This window comes from Anolis carolinensis, chromosome 2 (genome assembly GCF_035594765.1).
Source record: "Anolis carolinensis isolate JA03-04 chromosome 2, rAnoCar3.1.pri, whole genome shotgun sequence".
Lineage (NCBI taxonomy): Eukaryota > Metazoa > Chordata > Lepidosauria > Squamata > Dactyloidae > Anolis > Anolis carolinensis.
In genome coordinates, this window is record NC_085842.1 from 245895429 (window position 1) to 245919623 (window position 24195).

The 24195-nt window shown below is 44.9% G+C and overlaps 1 long non-coding RNA gene across 1 annotated transcript in view; it reads right to left on the bottom strand.

Annotated features, from left to right (window-relative positions):
- Window positions 1-14497: 14497 nt before the first annotated feature.
- The window catches only part of LOC134296615 (uncharacterized), a 308069-nt gene continuing 298371 nt past the window's right edge, over window positions 14498-24195 (bottom strand). Inside the window, exon 4 of the long non-coding RNA XR_010003411.1 lies at window positions 14498-15025. This is a non-coding gene — a long non-coding RNA (uncharacterized LOC134296615). The remainder of the gene's footprint in view (window positions 15026-24195) is intronic.

The window sequence follows — 24195 nt, forward strand, 5'->3', positions numbered from 1 at the left end:
TAGGCCAGGGAAATGGGATGGCATTGTCAGCCTCCCCTCCCTGCCTCCTATTTTGCCCCAGAAAATTACAGAAATGGCCTCCTTACTGAGACCAAAGTCTTGCTTAAGTTCAAGTGACTGGGAAATGATGCAACAGAGCTTTGCAGAGGCGATTCCCCCTCCCCTATGCAAAGCTATGTCACGCCATTTCCCAACAACACGGAGCTAAGCAAGACATCAGCCTCAGCAAAATGAGGGGCAAAGTGGAGTGGTTGCCAATGCCCCTGCCCACCCATGCCAATGATCTGGCCACCCACTAGTCAGAAAGATGAGGTTTCCTCCAACAATCTGGCATCCAAATCAAATTTTGGGCTGTCTGAAAGAGCCCTGAGCTATCTTTCAAAATGTACATCTCTCTGCATTTTGAAACTGTGTCTTACAGTCAGACGTTGGATAAAAATATACATATTCCAAAAAGGCATGAATAAAAATGTGGAAATAAAATTAACATTAAAGAATGTGTTTTATTAAAGACTTTGCTTGTTAGGCAAATATGAAAAAATACATTCAGAATTCATGATGAACTGAACTTAAGGCTATTAAAACAAAAAATGTAGACTACCAGAATTTATAAATTTATTCATCCCTGGAAGATGGAACTCTGGGAGACAAGACTGAACTTTCAATCAATTTATGTGGGAGTTTCTTAATAGGTAGGCACACACTTGTATTGTTTAAAGACAACTGATTTTATATCTCCAATTTCTCCAGAGGTCTGGCTGTACTTTCTATTTTTCTCTCAATCTTTGTCTTTTGAGCTCAGACTAATCTTTTATGGATTGCATCCATTTTGTCACACAACATCTTGCAAGATAGTAATGCTCAAATTCTGCAGTCTTTTTATATCAATACAACACCATAGGCATGGCTGAATTTGTATTGGCGTAACATGGAGAACAGAATTTGGCCAAATACATTCTCATGCTGTGCTTGGCGGGAACAAGTGTGTTAAAACTTGAAGACAAAAAAGATTCAGAGTCTGTTGCTTACAATTGGCGATAGTTTAGGAACATTTTCTTTGCTCTTTTCTTCCACTGTAGAGACAGAGTCCAAGGTTGAAGGTAAGATCAAAAGCAACAACTTCCACAACATTTGCTCAGTTTAAACCCTTTAAAGATGGTGCACCACCATGAAGCTTACTTGAAAGAAGATAAGGAGCGCTGACTTCTCCATCTTCATGTGTGTGCATGTGCACACATTTCTTTTTTACCCCCAACAAAGGGAAAGAAAACCCACAGCTCTTAATACATATTACTCCTATAGTGAATCAAATCTATCTTTTCCAGCATATAAATATCTCAAAGTTGCAACTAAGTTCTATAGATCATTCATAACTCATAAGAATTTATCTTCAGTATTTTATTGGACAGTGGCTTGGGAAATGCAGCTCTGAAAAGAGTGCAGTGTCTAACCTATACAATGGTAGAACATACTGCATTGGAAAGTGGTGGACTCTCCTTTGTTAGAGGCTTTTAAGCAGAGGCCGGATGGCCATCTATGAAGGATACTGTAGCAGTGGATTTCTGTTGTAACCTTGAGTTATTAATAATATGTAACTGCTAGGCTTGCTCAAATAATTCGATTTCCCCGTTACCCGTTATTAATTCGTTACTTTCGTTACTTTTGAAGCAATATACGACCTTGATTGTCCACACGTCTGGATATCACGGTTTCGAACCGCGACAGGCCATTTTTTCTTATGTCGTCGTTTTTTTTCGTTGGGAAAAAAAGCTTTTGCAAATCACCCAAACTTGTTTAAGTGCACTGGGGCAACCTAGCGTGTTGTTTGCACCTTGTGGCCAATCAGAGAGCACGTTTAACCCAGGGGAGGGGCTGGTAGTACGTCCTGAATGAAAAGACAGTGCACGGGAGCCTCGTGGCTCATTTCGGGATCTGCAGAGAGAGGGTGGGTTGGGAGCGAGATTCCGCAGGCAGGCAGGCAAGATTGCTGCGTCACAGCTTCCTTGGCTGAGCTAGAGCTAGGCTACAGATTAGAAGACCGGGAGAAAAGGTTGGGTGGGTGAGGTGGGGTGGGGTGGGGTTGGAAACTGTTGGGTGTTTCTTTTGTTTTTTTTTGCAAAGGGCCTGTGGGCTTTTTTCCTCACAAGATTGGCGTTTTCCATTTTCCCACCCGGCCTGCAATTTTTCTGCTGCGCCATTTTGCCTGTTGCGGGCGGGGTGGGCTTTCTTTTTGATTAGGATACTTTTCTTTTTTCAACGCAAAAGGGTTTTTGGAAATAAGGGAGCCTGATTTGGCCTCCTTTCCTTCTAGGCTGCTCAAGCAGGGCTGTTTGTCTGTGCCAGGCCCACTGTGAATCAAAAGCCAAGTTTGGCAAAAGTGTTGCACGTCCCATCGTCCTTTGTAGAATTACACCTCCTTTTTGGGAAATAAGGGTGCCTGCCTGATTTGGCCTCCTTTCCTTCTAGGCTGCTCAAGCAGGGCTGTTTGTCTGTGCCAGGCCCACTGTGAATCAAAAGCCAAGTTTGGCAAAAGGGTTGCACGTCCTATCGTCCTTTGTAGAACAACACCTCCTTTTTGGGAAATAAGGGAGCCTGCCTGATTTGGCCTCCTTTCCTTCTAGGCTGCTCAAGCAGGGCTGTTTGTCTGTGCCAGGCCCGCTGTGAATCAAAAGCCAAGTTTGGCAAAAGGGTTGCACGTCCCATCGTCCTTTGTAGAACTACACCTCCTTTTTGGGAAATAAGGGAGCCTGCCTGATTTGGCCTCCTTTCCTTCTAGGCTGCTCAAGCAGGGCTGTTTGTCTGTGCCAGGGCCGCTGTGAATCAAAAGCCAAGTTTGGCAAAAGGGTTGCACGTCCCATCATCCTTTGTAGAACTACACCTCCTTTTTGGGAAATAAGGGAGCCTGCCTGATTTGGCCTCCTTTCCTTCTAGGCTGCTCAAGCAGGGCTGTTTGTCTGTGCCAGGGCCGCTGTGAATCAAAAGCCAAGTTTGGCAAAAGGGTTGCACGTCCCATCGTCCTTTGTAGAACTACACCTCCTTTTTGGGAAATAAGGGAGCCTGCCTGATTTGGCCTCCTTTCCTTCTAGGCTGCTCAAGCAGGGCTGTTTGTCTGTGCCAGGGCCGCTGTGAATCAAAAGCCAAGTTTGGCAAAAGGGTTTGCCAAAGTAGGGCTTGCATAAAATCTCTTTCTCCTATAGTAACCTATCAAGGTCTGGAAAATACAGGTATCCCCTTTTTAACGTATAACAATAAGAACAACTGTAATAGAAGGGTTTGCGGCAGTTAATAGACCCTGAACACATTGCCAATCAAGAAACAACACATCTTTCCCCCCAGTAACACAATACCTTCCTCCCTTCTGTTACCTGAAAACACTCCCGTTATCATGAAGCGTTCAGCTGAACGCGGGTCTGGTGGAGCAAGTCCTGCTAGTGGTCAAGCAACAGCTCGGACACTGTGGGGGGCCAAAAAAGTTAGGGTGGGTCCCATCTGTCTGGAACGCGGAACAATGGGAGTGGGTGGACTTGATGAAGAAGCTGCCTGTTCGACTGCTGAAAGTTCACAGCCCTCCACCCGGAGCCAGTTGTCGGTTGGAGCCGAGACAACTGGACGATCAATGGAACATACAGGTGTTGCCGTCCTGGAACTACAGGTGGTGAATAGTGAGGATATAGATAACCCCACCCCTCCACCCGCTACTGACAGTGAGGAGGAGGTAGAGGAGGTAGTACCATCAAATCATAGACTTTCTCATGCTGCGGAAAGGTGCCCACGACTCCTATCTCCGTGGGCGTCGGCACAGTGGCTGTGGGGAGGCCAAGGTCATATATTTGGGACCATTTCCATGTCCACACTCAGCGTGCTACTTTGGCAGTTTGTAGACACTGTGGGGCAAATATCAGCAGAGGCAGAGACCTGAGACATCTTGCGACCTCGGGGTTGAGCTCTCACATGAAGCGACACCATCCCTCCATATCGGTAGGAAGGGGAGCTGCAAGCCCTTCCAGTGGCAGCTTTAGCACACAAAGTTCTTCTGGTGAAGATGGTGGAAGGCAGACACAGTCCACCCTGGAGGATTGGGCCATTCTATTACCCAGGAAGAAAACGGGGGAAACATTACCCACACCCCAGCAGATAACCCAAAGTGTGGGAGAGATGATTGCCCTTGATCACCATCCCTTCTGCCTGGTTGAACAAGAAGGCTTCGTCCGCCTTATGAAACGCCTGTGCCCCCGCTACAAAATCCCCTCCCGTCACACCTTTTCCAGAAAAGTTATTCCCGGATTGTACGAGGGCTGCAAGGAACGCATTATCCAGATGTTGCGTAGCGCCATGGGAGGACACATCCATTTTACCTATGACATTTGGTCAAGCTTGGGAGGAGGCCATCTCCCAAGCTTGGGAGGAGAATCTCTCTCACGGCACATTGGTGGGAGAAGGAAGGCAGTATGGATACATCCCATCGTTGGGCACTCCTCGCATTGGAGGTAGTTGATCGTGATCACAAGGCAGAGACCATCTGCAGCTATCTGGAAAACATGATGGGGGAGTGGATGCGGTGCAGGCCGGAAGAAATGAGGAGGGGCTTCATGGTGACTGACGCTGGTAAAAATATGATCAAAGCGGTTGAAAGTGCAGGGTTTTTGAATGTCACCTGCATGGCCCACTTGCTTCACAATACCGTCAAGGAAGGTTTAAAGAGCCCGGAAGAGCAGCCGGCCAGCACCGCAAACATCGCCCTGCTGATCGAGCGCTGTAGAAAGATTGCGGGCTACTTCCACAGGAGCATCAAGGCAGCCCGGCAGCTGAGAGACAGGCAGAGCCTTGAAGGCCTCCCGCAGCACAAGCTGCTCCAGGACGTCTCAACCCGGTGGAATTCAACCTATAAGATGCTCGAACGCATGGTCGAGCAGCAGAAGGCGGTACACGGCATCTCCCTTACATTGGTTGCGCCTGTTAGCAAGCTTGTTCCAAATAAGCAAGAGTGGGACACCATCTCCCAGCTAGTAGACGTACTAAAGCCATTCAAACATGCCACAGAGACCCTTTCGGAATCAAAAGCCCTTCTTAGCCAGGCAGTGCCCATGGTCTTGAGGCTAAGGAGGCACCTAGAAAGGCTTGGGGCCGGTCGGACACTGGACTCCCTGGCTGGACCGCTGACACCGCCGGCCCAGGAGGTTGTGAGGAGGTTGTCCTTTGCTGTACAGAAACGCCTAGAGCCACTTCTTTCCAGCAAGGTCCATATGCTGGCGGCCTTGTGTGATCCACGGCTAAAGTACAACGTCTGCCCAAAAGACTTTACCGTGTGGAAGCCCCAACTAGTTAACCTTGTGAGGGAGGTCTTTGCTGCCAGGGTGGAGGAAACGGGCACAGCGGCCCCTCTTCCGGAAATGCCTGCCACCCCCAGCACTAGCGCTAGTGGTGAGAGTGATAGTCCCGGGGAGCCGGCAGGGGGTTGCCGTAGGGATACGGATCTCCAGCCGCGACCAGGAAACGCTTTCTTTGCAGAGACGGTGGCCATACTTGCCTGCTCGGAAGAATCCTCTTTGCTGGCTTCTGCTCAAAAGGTAGACTCGGCCGAATGCTCGGTCAACAGGTACTTTGAGGAGCCTCCTGAGATAATTTCTTGTGATCCATTGGCCTATTGGGCTTCACGTGATCACATGTGGCTGGATCTGTCGCACGTAGCCCACCAGTTCCTCAGCTGTCCTCCCACCAGCGTGCAGAGCGAAAGGGTCTTCAGCCTAGCGGGAGATGTAGTCACGCCCCACTGCAGCTTGCTGGACCCTCAAACAGTTGAGAAACTGGTCTTCCTGAAGGCCAACCTTCCCGTGTTGAATTTCCCCGATTTGGATTTTGACACCGACGGCTCCTAGAACAACAGTTCTCCTCCTTTAAGCAACTCTGCTTCTGAGTAACTTTGGCTATTTCTGTTGGGGGCCGGGGGGGTTGCCCCTTTGGCCTCTGTCCAACAACTCTCTCCTCTATCCTACCATGCTTTCCTTCCTCTCTTCCCTTCCTTTCGCGTCTTTATCATCACACACCGTTGCCCACTGTCGTTTTTGGGTAAATCAATCTCTAGGGGCCGTTCCCTGAATCATAGAATCATCGAATCATAGAATCGTAGAGTTGGAAGAGACCTCATGGGCCATCTAGTCCAACCCCCCGCTAAGAAGCAGGAAATCGCATTCAAAGCACCCCCGACAGATGGCCATCCAGCCTCTGCTTAAAAGCTTCCAAAGAAGGAGCCTCCACCACAGTCAGGGGGAAAGAGTTCCACTGCCGAACAGCCCTCACAGTGAGGAAGTTCTTCCTGATGTTCAGGTGGAATCTCCTTTCCTGTAGTTTGAAGCCATTGTTCCGTGTCCTAGTCTGCAGGGCAGCAGAAAATAAGCTTGCTCCCTCCTCCCTATGACTTCCCATCACATATTTGTACATGGCTATCATGTCTCCTCTCAGCCTTCTCTTCTGCAGGCTAAACATGCCCAGCTCTTTAAGCCTCTCCTCATAGGGCTTGTTCTCCAGACCCTTAATCATTTTAGTCGCCCTCCTCTGGACGCTTTCCAGCTTGTCCGCATCTCCCTTCATCTGCAGTGCCCAAAATTGGACACAGTATTCCAGGTGTGGTCTGACCAAGGCAGAATAGAGGGGGAGCATGACTTCCCTGGATCTAGACGTTATTCCCCTATTGATGCAGGCCAAAATCCCATTGGCTTTTTTAGCTGCCGCATCACATTGTAGGCTCATGTTTAACTTGTTGTCCACGAGGACTCCAAGATCTTTTTCGCACACACTGCTGTCAAGCCAGGCGTTCCCCCATTCTGTATCTTTGATTTCCATTTTTTCTGCCAAAGTGAAGTATCTTGCATTTGTCCCTGTTGAACTTCATTTTGATAGTTTCGGCCCATCTCTCTAGTCTGATGTTCCAATAGGTTTTTCCTCCTGTAATAATGATTCTGGATAGGTAGAAGGATATTCTGGGGGAACTTAGTCCATTAAAGCCAAGGTAGGAAATGCTTCCGCTTAGGGTTCAGTACGGATTACATTCAAATCTCTATCCTTTTTTTGTCCAAAAATATTTCGGGAATGAGCCATGACTGTTAGGTCTTCTCCAGATCCTCGCAGTTCCTGTACAGAAAGAACAATTTTATAATTGATGTGGATCCTTCGGTAAGACATATTTGGTGAAGGAATACGGGAGAGTCTCACTTTACAGAGATAACGGTCCATCAGAACCTTTGTGGATGTGTCTTGCCGCATGAATTAGTACACCTCGTCCTTGGCCACCACTTCTCTAAATTTTCATCTTTCACTTTCCCATCGGCTTGAGCGGGTGTGGTCGATGCAGTTGCCGCGGGACGGCCGAATAATGGTCCCCACGCCCTCTGTCCGCGCACGCGGACGGTGCCGTTTGCCCGTCAGGGAGTGTGCCTTTGTGGATGCTATTGATGTGTGGGCGCAGGTTACCAGGCTTCTGAAGTGTTCTTTGCTGGCTAGTTGGCCAGACGATAGAAGAGGGTGTAATCACCGCTGAAAGTGGGACACCTCGGCCTTGGCCAGCATTTCTCAAAATGGTTGTCTAGTGTCCCATCACCTTGAAAGGCTGTGGTTGACGCTGTGGCCGCGGGACGGCCGCCTTTGGGTCCCCTTGCCCTCTGGCCATGCACGCGGACGGTGCCGTTTGCCCGTCAGGGCGTGTGCCTTTGTGGCTGCTTTTGATGTGTAGGCGCAGGTTCCGTAGCGTGGGAACTGCTTTTTGCTGGCTTGTTGGTATAACGATAGAAGAGGGTGGAATCACCAAAGAAAGTGGGACACCTCGGTTTTTGGCAGCATTTCTCAAAATGGTTGTCTAGTGTCCCATCACCTTAAAAGGCAGTGTACTCGACGTTGTGGCCGCGGGACGGCCGCCTTTGGGTCCCCTCGCCCTCTAGCCGCGCACGCGGACGGTGCCGTTTGCCCGTCAGGGCGTGTGCCTTTGCGGCTGCTTTTGATGTGTGGGCGCAGGTTCCGTGGTGTGGGAACTGCTTTTTGCTGGCTTGTTGGTATAACGATAGAAGAGGGTGGAATCACCAAAGAAAGTGGGACACCTCGGCCTTTGGCAGCATTTCTCAAAATGGTTGTCTAGTGTCCCATCACCTTGAAAGGCAGTGTACTCGACGTTGTGGCCGCGGGACGGCCGCCTTAGGGTCCCCTAGCCCTCTGGCCGCGCACGCGGACAGTGTCGTTTGCCCGTCAGGGCGTGTGCCTTTGCGGCTGCTATTGATGTGTGTCCGCCGGTTCTGTGTCGTGGGAACTGTTTTTTGCTGGTTTGTTGGTAGAACAATAGAAGAGGGTGGAATCAACGCAGAATGTGGGACACCTCGGCCTTCGCCACTTCTCAAAATTGTCTTCTTTCACTGTCCCATCGCCTTGAGCGGGTGTGGTCGACAGTATGTGATGCTAATCTTCCGCAGACTCATAAGTAGAGAAACAATCCACTCAGAAACTCTGTACCGCTATTAAAAACAATTAGTTATGTCTTCATGGTTCCTTTTGACTCAACATTTGTGCTATGTTTCTTCTTTGGATTCATTATTACTCCATGAAAGACAATATCTTTCATATTTTTACTTCCTCAACTTTACTAAAACTGTATACCAACAGAAGTCATTTCCCTCTTTCCAGCTCATCTGCTAGAGAACTTTGATAACACCAGACACACACAAGTCTTCCCTCTAGTTCAACTCCATAGAAACATGTACCTAACATCAGAGCCTTAAAACCTTCCTCTTCCAAAAAGCCTTCGAGGACTGTGTGGTGGATCGTTGCCTATTGAAGAATTGGTTGCCAGGCCAAGAGTATTTCGCACTTTATTGATTTTTAACTGTCAAACTACCTCATCTCTGTGAAGTATTCAGCCCTCGGACCAGAGCCGTGTTTTTACACCACTGTTTTTTAAGCAGGTAATGCTGTATGCTGACTGTGACTGCAGTTTTATTTTATGTCTTATTGATGCAACATTTTCTTTAATACAGAAGAGTCTCACTAATCCAAGCTGAACGGGCCGACAAAAGCTTGAAAAAGCGAATATCTTGGATTGTAAGGACTGGTCAAGGAAAAGCGTATTAAACATCAAATTAGGTTATGATTTTACAAATTAAGCACCAAAACTTCATGTTATACAACCAATTTTACCGGAAAAGTAGTTCAATATGCAGTAATGTTATGTTGTAATTGCTGTATTTATGAATTTAGCTCCAAAATATCACGATATATTGGAATCATTGACTACAAAAATGGCTTGAATTATCCAGAGGCTTGACGGTTTGCTGTCAGGGAGTGTGCCTTTGTGGCATGGGTTGTGTGGTGTGGGCGTGGGGCCGGCCAACGGTGGCCGGCCCCCCTGGCCTGAGGGGCTTGGGCCCACATTTCAAAAGCAGACGTAAAGAAAACATGCCCTTCCCCATGGGTTGTGGGGTGTGGGCGTGGGGCCGGCCAACGGTGGCCGGCCCCCCTGGCCTGAGGGGCTTGGGCCCACATTTCAAAAGCAGACATAAAGAAAACATGCCCTTCCACATGGGTTGTGGGGTGTGGGCGTGGGGCCGGCCAACGGTGGCCGGCCCCCCTGGTCTGAGGGGCTTGGGCCCACATTTCAATAGCAGACGTAAATAAAACATGCCCTTCCCCTTGGGTGGTGGGGTGTTGGCGTGGGTAGAGGCAAAGGTCGCAAAAGCAGAAAACTTTGTGTAGGGCCGGGCCGATCTCCCAGGGATGCATGCCAGCCAACTGTGGCCGGCCCGGCTCAACGTGTGGGCTTTGCTGCCGGTGGCTTTTTTCTTTCTTTTCTTTTCTTTTGTTTTTGCTGCCTCTCGGCCTACGTGGTCGAGTTTCCCTCGATGCACCGCTTCTCTCTTCTCTCGCGGCTGTCCTTCCGCACCCCTTTGGGCAATTTTGCACAGATCCTTCCTTTGGGGCGGGGTCCTCTTTTTCTCTCTCTCTCTCTCAGGGATGCATGCCGGCCAACTGTGGCCGGCCCGGCTCAACGTGTGGGCTTTCCTGCCTGTGGCTTTTTTCTTTCTTTTCTTTTCTTTTGTTTTTGCTGCCTCTCGGCCTACGTGGTCAAGTTTCCCTCGATGCACCGCATCTCTCTTCTCTCGCGGCTGTCCTTCCGCACCCCTTTGGGCAATTTTGCACAGATCCTTCCTTTGGGGCGTGGTCCTTTCTCTCTCTCTCTCTCTCTCTCTCAGGGATGCATGCCGGCCAACTGTGGCTGGCCCGGCTCAACGTGTGGGCTTTCCTGCCAGGGGCTTTTTTCTTTCTTTTCTTTTCTTTTGTTTTTGCTGCCTCTTGGCCTACGTGGTCGAGTTTCCCTCGATGCAACGCATCTCTCTTCTCTCGCAGCTGTCCCTCCGTACGTATTTAGGCAATTTTCCACAGATCCTTCCTTTGGGGCGGGGTCCTCTGTTTTTTATTTCTCTCTCTCTCTCTATGGGATGCATGCCGGCCAACTGTGGCCGGCCCGGCTTAATGTGTGGGCCTTGCTGCCTGTGGCTTTTTACTTTCTTTTCTTTTCTTTTCTTTTTGCTGCCTCTCGTCCTACGTGGTCGTGTTTCCCACGTTGCACTGCATCTCTCTTCTCTCCGGCTGTCCTTCCGCACCCCTTTGGGCAATTTTGCACAGATCCTTCCTTTGGGGCGGGGTCCTCTTTTTTTCTCTCTCTCTCTCAGGGATGCATGCTGGCCAACTGTGCCCGGCCCGGCTCAACGTGTGGGCTTTCCTGCCTGTGGCTTTTTTCTTTCTTTTCTTTTCTTTTCTTTTTGCTGCCTCTCGGCCTACGTGGTCGAGTTTCCCTCGATGCACCGCAGCTCTCTTCTCTCGCGGCTGTCCTTCCGCACCCCTTTGGGCAATTTTGCACAGATCCTTCCTTTGGGGCGGGGTCCTCTTTTTTTCTCTCTCTCTCTCAGGGATGCATGCCGGCCAACTGTGGCCGGCCCGGCTCAACGTGTGGGCTTTCCTGCCAGGGGCTTTTTTCTTTCTTTTCTTTTCTTTTGTTTTTGCTGCCTCTCGGCCTACGTGGTCAAGTTTCCCTCGATGCAACGCATATCTCTTCTCTCGCAGCTGTCCCTCCGTACATATTTAGGCAATTTTGCACAGATCCTTCCTTTGGGGCGGGGTCCTCTGTTTTTTTTTTCTCTCTCTCTCTCTATGGGATGCATGCCGGCCAACTGTGGCCGGCCCGGCTTAATGTGTGGGCCTTGCTGCCTGTGGCTTTTTTCTTTTCTTTTCTTTTCTTTTGTTTTTGCTGCCTCTCGTCCTACGTGGTCGTGTTTCCCACAATGCACCGCATCTCTCTTCTCTCGCGGCTGTCCTTCCGTTCATATTTGGGCAATTTTTCCAAGATCCTTCCTTTGGGACGTGGTCCTCTGGTTTTTTTTTTCTCTCTCTCTCTCTCTCTACGGGATGCATGCCGGCCAACTGTGGCCGGCGCAGGGTGGGGTCTTTGCTGCTGAGATAGACATTGGGGTTCGGATCCCCACGGGGATTTTTTCTTTCTTCTTTTTTCTCCATCTTGGACATTGCGGTTCGGATCACCACGTTGATTTTTTCTTTCTTTTTGCTCCAATTTTTCCCACTCCCCCTGCCAGTGCTTTTAATGGATCCAAACCCTCATGTGTATCTCAGCAGCTAAGCCCCCACCCTACTGCTTTAGGGAAAGGGGCAGGGGTGTGGGATCCATGCCCCCAAGTCTATTTCCGCAGTTTAAGCCCACGCCCTGCTGCTTTGGGAAAAGGGGCGGGGGTGGGAGACGGCCCACGGTGGCCGGCTCCCCAGGGGAGTGGGATCCAAGCCCCCATTTTGCCATCAGGCAATAAATCAAACCAACGTCGCACAAATCTTACATTTCTTGGGAGGGGGAGGGGCTTGACCACTGGGGTATAATGGCCTCCAATATGGATGCCTGGGGAAAGTCATTGCGCATTGTGGCAGGCAGCAAAATGTGTCTCTTGGCCAATGGCCCCCAATGCCCTAACATTTTGACAGATTTACGGGCACTGAAACAATGTTACACAAGTAGAAGAAGAACTTTCACAGTGATGGAACCCCTATTGAATGAACAGGAAATAACTATTCAAAAGTAGGAACAGATTTTTTGCAATTGGTAAATAAAGTTTTTTTATATGAACTATAAAATTGTGCAATAAATCTTAGGAAAGGGCAAACGCTCTGCAATTTAGCGAACAAGCAGGGTGGATTGTGTTCTCCCACTGTACCAAATTTGATCAGTATAGCTGAAAAAATGAGTGCAGGAGAGCCCCCTAACTCCCCCCCCCCTCTGGGGCTGTTTTTGGGGCACTGCGCATGCGCGTCCGCCATTAACGAATTAATTTAGAAAATAACGAATTTTCGTTAATTTCGAATTTTTTTGAGGGCAAAATTCGGAAATGACTTCAGAAACGAAACGCTGCCCCCCTCTAGTTTTGAAACGAGTTTAGAATCAAATTTTTCGTGGATCGCTCAAGCCTAGTAACTGCTCTGAATTCAATAAGGCTACATAGCCAGTTTCTGCACTGAACAAAGGAGATCTGCTCATCTTCTTATCCGGATGTGATGTTGAAGATATTTCTGCCCCCCTCTCACCCAATAGGTGAGGCTTTGCCAATCATAACTACAGAAGCAATTCCTGGTTAGAACCTCACTCATTCACTTACTCACTCACATGAAGGAGCTGGAAACTTCATCCTTCTTGCACCCTGATTGGCAGCTTAATGATCCTCCTTTGCCCAAACATGTCTCACTAGAAAAGACAGTAATGCTTGGTAAGATGAAAGGCAATAGAAAAAGAGGAAGAGTGCCTTCCAAATTGATAGACATGTTCAGGGAAGCAATGGCCCTAAATCTATAGTATCTGAGCAGGGCTGCTGTAAATAGGATGACTGGGAGGTCTCTTATCCATAGAATCATCATAAGTCAAGCTTCACTTGATAGCAGTTAACAAGAACAAACCAAGCAGTCGATGCAGGATATTGTTGGTCCTTCCCAAGTTTTAATCATTGTTGTTTGTTTTTGGTTTGAACAGACAGAAATGGCAGTTACAAAAATATTCCACCAAATTTACTGCAGTTTCCCATTGGAGTGCTTTTTGGTCTCAATGAGCAAAAATGTCCCATATTATGAGAAGCAGAAGCGACATATGTCTGTCAGCATGTTGGACTCATTTGAGAGAGGGCATTGAAATTCTGAGTAGGTTCACAGAGTCCAAAATGGCAAAGTTAGTCCTAACCCTAACTGTTAACACTCAATAATTTGGGTGGTTACGGGGTTGAAAAATACCCCCGAGCTCAATGAAGTTCAAAAGATTTACTCCAAAGAGAGTAGAAAGCATTCATCATTTTCTGTTTGAGAATTTACAAATTCCTGACAAAACAGTAGGCCTAAGTTAGGGAATCTTTGAAATATTAAAATAAGAAGTGGGGTAGGTAAGGATTGGAAAGGGTGCAATTTTTCTGCCTGAAACAGTAGATTCTGTGTTTCGGCACAGCTCTGGCTCCAAACTGAACATTTCAGCATTTCTTGTGCCAATTACATTCACTTGCTTTCAGTTTCAGGACAAAAAAAATATCCCTGGCAGCTTCATTTCCTCTATCCTGCAATGTTCTTTTAAAGATCTAAATACGGCTGTGCTCAGATCTCCATATTCCTTTATGAAAGCATTGCTCCTGCTGTTGGGAATTCTAGTACTGAAATGGTTATTACCACTTTGCTAAAGGCAGCTATTACTCTACTTATCTGAAGACAAAGAAAGACAAGACCCTGCAAAAATGAGATTTTAATCATTGGCTTGTTTTATTTGATACTGTGATTTTAATCATTTTGCCCCCTCAGAGCCTTGGCTTTATTAAATTACAAAATATGAAAAGGGGCATGAATCCTTTTAGAGGGTTTTCTATTTGAAAGTTTTTTTGGAGCTGATATTGCAGCAGTGGAAACACAGGGAAAGTTTCCTTGTTCTGTTGCTTGTCTGTTTAGCTCCGGGTTCTTCCCCACACACTCACATCTTCTTTCAGTCGGTACAATTCCCCTCCTATCTGATGAAGAACTAAATATGGTTTCCCTTTTTTGAATATGGTAAAATGTCTAATTTTAAAGTATATTTTTTCCCCCTTGGAACATTATTTTATTTGTAAAGGAATTGTGATTACTATTCTGGAGGCTGGAAGAAAATACTTTTCAGACTTGTAACTCCCAGAATTCCCCAAAAAGCATGACACTGGTCATGAAAGTTATAGTCCAAAATAGTAACTTTCCCAAGCTCTGACATATATTACAAAGGAAAACATGTCTCTAAGTACACACAATCAGTCCTCTGCATCTTTGACTCTTGTTTGGGCGCTGCGTTTGGTGGTCCCTATGGACAAGTCTACATAGGGACCACCAAACGCAGCGCCCAAACAAGAGTCAAAGAACATGAAAGGCACTGCAGACTAATTCAACCAGAGAAATCAGCCATAGCAGAGCATTTGATGAACCAGCCTGGACACAGAATACTATTTGAGAACACAAAAATGCTGGACCATTCTAACAACTATCATGTCAGACTACACAGAGAAGCCATTGAAATCCACAAGCATGTGGACAACTTCAACAGAAAGGAAGAAACCATGAAAATGAACAAAATCTGGCTACCAGTATTACAAAACTCAAAAATCAGAACAGTAAATAAAAAGCAATACTCTGAAAACAGAGGGTTTCCAGACATGAATCAACCTAGGGCAGTTAACGACTCTAAACAAAGGATGCCCCAGAGGCAGGAAGAAGACAGCAGATAAGCTTTTCAATGCTAATTTAAGTGATTAACTACACAACATTCATACTGACCTCTCTCACCCTAGACTTTCCACAGATATATATTAACCTCTTTGCTTAGTTTTCTCCATACCTCACAACCTCTGAGGATGCCTGCCATAGATGTGGGCGAAACGTCAGGAGAGAATGCTTCTGGAACATGGCCACACAGCCCGAAAGACATACAACAACCCTGTGATCCCTGCAAACATAAAAAATTGCAAATATAAACATTGGCATTTTTTAAAACCTCAGAACACATTTATACGAATCTCAAGGTTCTCCAGCACAACTTAGCTGGTTTATTTCTGACAGAAGACAAATCTATAATGGGGTTTTCTTGGCAAGATTCGTTCAGTGGTTTGCTTTTGCCTTCCTCTGAAGCCGAGAGAATATGACTTGCCCAAGGCCACCCAGTATGGTTTCATAGCAGAGCCATAGCTGAACATTCAAGTCACTGCACAATGCTGGCTCTCACTTGCACATTACTTTTATATGATTACTAGATTTAATGCTTTTATAATTCACTTTTTCTCTTAAGAATGGGGCTCAAGGAGGATTACAATAGCTGGTATTTACTTAGGCCCCTTCTACACTGCCATATAATCCAGATTATCAAAGCAGATAATCCACATTGTCTGTTTTGAACCAAATTATATGAGTCTAAACTGCCATATAATCCACTTCAAATGAGATAATCTAGATTTCATATGGCAGTGTAGAAAGGCCCTTAAATTCCTCACAAATCATTTAATGGATTTATCCCCCCCCCCCCCAAACTAACAACTAGCTTTAAAACATAGGACCCTTTCCACACAGCTTTATAAAATCCAAATTGAACTGGATTATATGGTAATGTGGACTCAGATAACACCTCACAACCTCTGAGGATGCCTGCCACAGATGTGGGCGAAACAGCAGGAGAGAATACTTCTGAAACATGGCCATACAGCCCGGAAAACAAACAACAACCCTCAGATAACTTCATTCAAAGCAGATATTTTCAATTATCTGCCAAGATATTCTGGGTTATATGCCTGTGTGGAAGATCCCTAGATCTTGTGGAGAAGGTTATTCAGAGATCTGATTAAAAACATTCTCTGTAGGAATTTCTATGTCCTCCAGTGTGACTTTATAGCCAACTTCCTCTGGTCATGCTGGAGGACCTAGAGAATTTTCTAGGAATTCTCTAAGAATCTCTAGGTTCTCCAATGAGATTCTGCATTCCGTTTCCAGCAAATATTGACCACAGAGTTGTCCCAGAGAACTTAAAAATTCATAGAGAGGTTATTTATAGTTTTTCTCTCAGGTTATTTATAGTTTTTTATTTCGCAGGGATCCTGTATCCATAACCACAGCGAATGTGGAGGGCTGACTGTATATGATTTCCAGTATGGAATTTTGTGAGGACTATTGAAACATACCATGGTCCACAAACTTGGCATGGTTCCTGCTGCTGATACCATCTGACACTCCATCATATGATTCATAATTTAAAGTGGTTTTCTATCAAGGGGGCTCCCTGTGGGACAGAAGCTTCAAACCACATATATCCTGCATGTTATGAAGCCATGGAGAAATGGCTGCCTGTATGGGCCAGGCTTTCAACAAGTCCAGAGGTTTGAACTCTGAGCACAACTGTGATAATAAGAACAGATTGTTATTTACATCCCCATTTCTGCTAGATTGTGTTTAGTACTGTCAAGATCAAAGCCAAGCAAAACTATCCCCCCACCTCCACCCGCTCCACCACTTTGTCACTATCCTTTACCCTTATAGGCATGAAAATGGAAATTCCTCTCTGTTATGGAGAGATAATGTTGCTATGGTTATAATTCTGTAAAGGTAAAATAGATTTATCAAAATAATTGGAGGCATGTACTGCCACTAAGGTCAGTGATTGCAGAGACAGGCTGACATGAAATGACTTAACTTTTAATTTGCTTCATTTCCACCCTCCTCCTTTCTCCCTCCCTCTCCTCTTTTTTCATCTCTCTTTTCTGGGGAAGCAAATGCAGCATGTGCTGACAGGAGTTTAACACAGGAACTCTGCCTTCAGACCACAGTCGGAAACATTAATGCATCAATTAATTTGGCTGTTTGATGTGTCTGAAAGAGGTTTCTCAGGCAGGAAATGTTAGCTGTTTGACCATAGGCTACAGTTAGCGAATCTAAACCATGACATGGACATTGAAAACTGCTTTCTAGTCAATTTGATCATTGGTCCATCTTGCTAAGGAACCCTCAGGGTTTCCGAGGGGAGCTTTTCTCAGTCCTACCTGGAGATCTAGGGAACATGGGAACCGAATTGGACATCTCAGGCTGCATCTACACTGTAGAATTAATGCAGCTTGACACCAATTTAACTGCCATGGCTCAATATTATGGGATTCTGTGATTTCTAGCTTGGTGAGGCACCAGCACACTTTAGCAGAGAAAGCTAAAAACCTTGTAAAACTATTTATTAACAGTATTTATATTTCACCCTTCTCACCCTGAAAGGGAGGGCGGATCACAGAACATACATATAAGGCAAACATTCAATGCCGTTTATACACTGACAAGATAGACAATTGAACATAGATAGAGGTATACACAGGAGTTTCCCATCTTCGGCATCTTGGAGGCTTGTGCTCGGTTCCGACCATGGGGGGTGCTGTCGCTACATCTCCTTGCTGAAGAGCTTTTGTTCGTAAACTTCCTCCATGATTGTATTGCAGGCATTTTTCTGGCATTTTCCTTATGGCTGCCTAAATACCTCCCCACTTTTAAGTAGTACCTATTTACCTACTCACATTTTGCTTTAGATCTGCTAGGTAGGCAGAAGCTGGGCTAAAGGCTAGGAGCTCACCCTGACCCAGGCTTCAAACAGACAACCTTCGATTGACAAGATTTACTGCAGCTGGTGGTTTAACTTGCTGTACTAAAGCTACTATGAATTACAACTTCATAGTAAGATTTCACAGCATTGAACCATGGCAGCTAAAGTGGTGTCTAATTGTATTAATTCTAGAGTGTTATTGTACCCCAGATCACCCAGGGCTTATAAGGTATGGATTTCTTTTTCTGTCCCCAACTGGCATCATATATTCATTTGGCATGTCAGCCTGAACATTCTATATTAAGACTGAACAAGTTGATACCATAGTTGTTTTGGATGACAACTTTGATCAGATCCACTCAGTATGACTCTCTCTGGCCATACTGGTTGGGGGGCTGTGTCGGGTTTGTTGGGCTTCAGGAGCCCAAATAAACCTGAGACAGCTGTGTGGACAGGCGCCGGAAGTTATGTGACACGATCCTTGGACCCAATCCACATAGCACCCGCACCTGGAAAGAATCGGCTCTTCTGAAGAATCACAGGTCTTTCCAATTCTGTATAATGGACATAGCTGTTTACAACTAATAATAGTTGAACCATGTTTACCTTTAAACTAGGACCTAAATACCCTAAGGTAGGGTGTCACAATTTTTTTTTTCAGCTGTGGAGCCCATTTTGAAGCAAAGGTTTCTTGTGGAGCCCCAGTAAAGGCTTATATAACATTATATATATATATATATATATATCAGGCATGGACAAACTGGGCCAGTGGCAGATGGGTGGAGAGTGTTTGTGCAAACTAATTGAAAAAAAATTCCTGTGCACATTGCACATATCCCATTTGTAGTAGAAAAAGAAAGAAAGAACAGTATAATATTTAAAATGAAGAACAATTTTAATAAACCTAAATTGAACAGTATTTCAGGGGAGGACCCCAGGAGCCACCCAGTCTAACCCCCTTCTGCCATGCAGGAAAAGAATAAATCAAAGGACCCACAACAGATGGCCATCCAGCCTTTGTGGTGATGATGATGATGATGATAGGAGAAACGCGAGATGCCATCTGTTGGTGAGGAAAAAAGGCTTTTGGAGGTGAGGGAGGCAGGTGAGGGGAGGAGCAGGGAAGAGGAGATGAAGCTTGGAGCGGGAGGAGGAAACCTCAAGATGCTTCGTGGAGTCCCAAAGACTCTGTTCAGCACACTTTGAGAACCACTGCCCGAAGGTGCCAGATGTGGTCTGATCTTGGAAACGGAGTACTTGGATGGGATACTGTCAGTGGAGACCAAGTGCTATTGGCTATTTTTCAGAGGAAGGGACTGGTAACACCATCTCTGAGTATTCCATCCCAAGAAAACTATGACATTCATAGGGTCACCATAAGTCAATGGGCAACTTGGAGACATGCACATACAAAAAAAAAACTTAGAATGAACAAAGGCTTATTTTTACATAGCATGGTCTTTCCATTTTAACTGCCACAGCTGCACACTGGGATTTGTAGTTTGGAGTGGCACTAGAGCCTTTTGCACAAAGTTCCAATTAACTCACAAAACTACAAATTCTATAAGATGCATTCATTACAGTTAGTGGAATCATAGTACTGTAATTGTGTAGTGTAAAAGGGTTGCTGAAATCAGTTCATAATTATTTCACTGGGTGGCCTCACAATAGAAAAGGGATAGAATGGTGGATCTTTTTTTAAAAAAAACTGCTTTCTTCAAATCATGCATAATTTTCAAAACCACCAGCATTTCCCCACCTTGAAATTGCCAAGCACAGAGGACCTTGGAAATGAACAAGATTTCTTCTTCTTCTCTAAAACATTCACCAATGGATGAAACACCCCAGTTCACACAGCATTGAGCATTTAGCATATGATCAGACTGGGGTGAGATTGCAGGGATGCCCTGTCCTCCTTTCTAGTTGGTTATTAAATACAAAGGATAAGGAGGCAATAGGTCTTTCTATTACACGAGCTGCTTGAAACTGACTGCCAATGCTGTGCTACAGGAATAAATGTTGAACTAAGAGGTAGCGCTGCCATTCTATCTGTGCAGGTCAGCACAGTGGCACGGATTAAACAGTCTCACAGGAAAGCCAGAAATAATTTTAATTGAGTCCAAGCCTCACAGCACAATATATCTTTCCTAAAATAGATGCTTTCTTAATGCATAAAGGTCTGTAATAGTGCAAAAAGCAGCTGCTGATTCTAACCCTAGTTGGGGGTTAAAATTGCCTCCTTTCCTTAGTTGTATTTAATATCTATCTCTCCAGGCTGTTACGTACATTTCTTTGTCCCCTGATTCCTTTATCATTCTGCCGGCAAACTGTTACCTCGGCCTTTCAAATAATGTGTGTGTGTGTTGGGGTAGGGGTGGGGGAGTGGATGAGAAATGTAATTAGGGGGGAGAAAGTTTGAAAAAAGTTCCTTCTCCCTCCCCCATACATCATAATGCACCCAAACTAGGATTTTCCACTTTTAATTTTTAAAATAGGACGTACTCAGTTTGTACAGCAACTGCTGTATATATTACAGAGTGAGTACAATTGGCCCTCCATATCCATGGGTTCCACATCTATGGATACCTACAGCTTTCTTTTAAAACCCTAGAGAGTTTTGCTGCAGGTGATAAATTCACAGTTGTGGGTGGCTAAGTGCCTGCAAGGGAAAAAGGTCTTCCGGCCCTTTTCCCACCATGTAGGCACCTATCTGTGCATTCACATCACCCTAGCTGTGGGACAGTGCTGATGAGGATTCAAACTTATCTGCCTGCAAGAGAAAAAGCATGGAGTCCAGTGCTCCTACTGGTGGTGAAAGAAATATGGCTGTAAATGCTTGTGATGGTACATCAAGGATGCATAAGTGAGAACTTGAGTTCCAGGGACGTGGAAGCCAGTACCAGACAATCAAGGCACCATCTCATCACAACGTGCAGAAAAATGCCTGCCCAAAGATGTTCCACAGGCAGACTGGAATGACGATGGCATCCTAGGTCGAGCTTGGGCAACATTGCATATCCCTGCTGCTGCAGGTCATAGACACCCACCAGAAATTATACCTGTTGCTGTTGCTGTGGTTGCAGGTCCTGGATGAAGAGCTTGGTCAGGTAGCTGTGCCAGGGATTTGGCAACACTTGAGTATCCTGTGGAATGTGCTGGAACCAATTCCTCATGTATCCTGACTGTATTTTGTCATACGTCCCAGAGCCTTTGCTTAATGTCGCAGTCATGTCATCCTATACATATTTAATACCTGTCCTCTTATTACTGTGCATATACAGTGCACATCAACTCACATCTTGGTGGAGAGGTCTAAGCAAAAGTTCTAGCTGTTGGGCCCCCAATAAAGCAGAGCCTCTGGTACATGCAACCGATGTTCAACTGAACAGAAGTAGCACCTCCTTCCAAATCTCTTTGCACTGAGCAGTCAGTTTGAAGGAACATAGGGGAAAGACCAACATGGATAAGAATGCTTAGGATGGGGCAGGAGAACCTAGCAGAACTGCCACCACAGAATAATAAGTCCATCCTAGATGTTATTGTCACTTTTCCTACAGCAGCTCCAAGTTGAAAAGGAGATCTGCAGTTACAGAAGTGTCAATGAAATCTCAAATTGGTTCATCATCCTCTCAGTGGATTCATCAACTGCCTTGGGGTGGATTAAGACTATGGGTTGTGTCACCCTTTGTGGATGCATTCCTTAAAGTACCAGAAAACAACTCCTGTGCACTGGTAGCTAATGCTGTCATGTTAATGATGACTGCAAATCTCATAAAATCTTAAATGAACAATCCAAGATGCGGCACTTCAAAATAGGTTCAACACCATGAATAGTTCTTTTGAAATCTGGATTACAATCAAGAACGGATTCTCTATCCTACTGACACGGGAGACACTAGACACAACTGTTCCTATCACACATATCTCCCCATCTTTTTTAAGCAGTACACTTAATATTCTATATGCAAAGGTGATTTTGAAATGAGTTCTACAACACAAGCTTTCTGTACTTATTTTCGAAGAAAACACCAAAATAGCATAAACATGACTTTTCCATTTTAAAAAAATAGACCAAAAGAAGTAGGGATGGGTTGTTTTCATCTAGAATTGGAGAAGACACAGACCCAAGGGAAGGAAGCAGTCAGAGCCCAAAGCACTTGATTAAACTTTTTAATATTTTCTTTTAGTTCTTTTTTCCCCTTTTTAAAGCTTTCAAGTTTTAATCACTACCTTATGGGATTTGGTAAGAAATTGTTAAAAAATAATTGCATACAATAATCGCTGATGGAACTATGAGAAAGCCGATTCTAGGAAACAGAGTGCTAACTTTCTTTAAGCAAGGCTTAAGGGAGCTTCATTTTTTTTCTCAGTAAATATCAAAATTATTATTTATTAGTTGCACTGAGAAGTAAAGAAAAAAGAAGAAAAATATTCCTGGAGTTAGGATTTTTGCTAAAAACAGTCTGGGGAAAATTCCTTGTGCTTTGATACGGTAAGTATACTAAAAGAAATTTAAAACCTCTCTTGGGATTTTTTGAGATTTAAAGACAAATCCCCCTCCCTGCAATAAATTCTATTGCATTCAACAGGGAGCTCCTTATTCAGAGCAGAGCTTCAAAGAAATTTCCTCCTTCCTTCCTTCCTTCCTTCCTTCCTTCCTTCCTTCCTTCCTTCCTTCCTTCCTTCCTTCCTTCCTTCTTCCTGGATTCCAGCTCCAGATGGATTCAAGATATCAGCTTCCAGAATTCTTTGAACAACAGTCTGGAATCTGTAGTTAAAAAACAACAACAACAAAAAACCCTAACTTTCTCAGGCTCTGGTTCTGAGTAATATAATTTACGCTGGTCTGAGTACTGGTCAAAGTGCAAGGAACTTCAGTGTGCCCTTGCCTTCTAGGTATTTAATTCTTCAGTCACTGGAGTCAAATATGAATCTGTTTTGAATGTTTTTTTGCTTTTTCTCACTAATACAGAGTATATACAGTCAGGATAAAATGATGGGGATCAGTTGAAAGCAGGAACTACTATGTGGATTGTGAAACCAAAGAAGTGCAAAAGGTAGGTGGCAGTAAAATGTCTTCGGAAATGCTGTGTCCTTTCAAGTCGTCTCCAGTGTCCCTAAGGTAATCCTAGATTTTCTCAGAAGGGGTTTACCATTGGTTGAGGCTGAGAGAGTGTGACTTGTCCAAGATCACCCAGGGGATTTCCATGGCTGAATAAGAATTTGATTCATGGTCTTCCAGTGTCCTAGACCAAAGATCAATCACTACACCATGTTGTTCAGTAGTGCATACTAAGTAAGGCACACGCTGATATGCTACTTGTAAGTCAAATTCCAGTTAATGGTCTGAATCATTTTGGTTAATCCCAACTAGAGTAGACCTACTGAATCAATTATTGAATGTAGATGAATGAATCAGTAAATCTACCACATTTAAGAGTAGCCAGTAGGGGTTTAGTATCTCTGTTTTGAATTTCCTGAGGGATAGTTATCCTGGCTGCTTTTCCCCTTGGGCTCTTGTTCCACTACAGAAGTAGGGTTTATGCAGTCACCATCCTACCAGGTTTGCAGTGTTATCTGTCACACTTCAGTTTTAGTTCTGGTCTTATAGTATTCTTAGTGATGCCCAATCCTCTGAACAGGGTGTCATTTGTGTTGTCCATTGTTGTATCTCCCCTGAGCTTTTCCTTTCTCTGCATCTATATTTTGGTATACCCGTGAAAGTTGATATTTCTCCACCCCACATATCCATATTTTTAAACTACATCTCCATAACTCTGCAATTATGTATGCCCATGAAAGAATGCAATCACATTCATTAACCAAAGCTGGAATCCTGTAATTTATAGTTGGATGAGACTCCAGCACTCTTTTGGCAGAGAAGTCTAAAGATCTTGTCAAACTGCAACTTCCAAGAGTCCAGAACATTGAACCATAGTAGTTAAAGTAGCGTCAAACTGCATTAATTCTACAGTGTACCCCAAAAGTGTGGCCAAAAAACCCTGCAAAGCTGTGTAGTCATTCTTGTAAAATATAATCTGGGAACATAGAGGCCTAAAAATGGCCTGAAAAACTGTAAGTGGCCAATGAGCCATATTTTTCCATGCTATTATCTGGATGCAGTCCTTCATATAAATAACTATTTTGTATAATCCAGAATAAAGTAATTAGCTTTCAGTTTTTATAAGGTAGGTACCTTATATGTAAATACTTCCTTTTACCTTTTCTTTGAGTGATGAATTGCCTCTTTCTGAGGGGGTGTTCACTTAACAGTCATCCTAATTCCTATGCATTCTAGGAATTCACTCATTTACTTAAGCAGTAAAACAGGCTCTCAAAGGCCCTTAATATATTTCAGGAAAGTATCCTTAGATTTTCTTGCTTTTGCAATAATAAGAGCTAGAACAACAAAGTATGGTAATTAGACATTTAAAGCCTTGCACTAGAGCTTCCAGACTACATGTGCAGTTGATATACTCCCACAGTATTGTGACATAATTGATTAAAATAATGCTTAAGGTCGTCTCATTATTGCTATATTTGGTATTCAT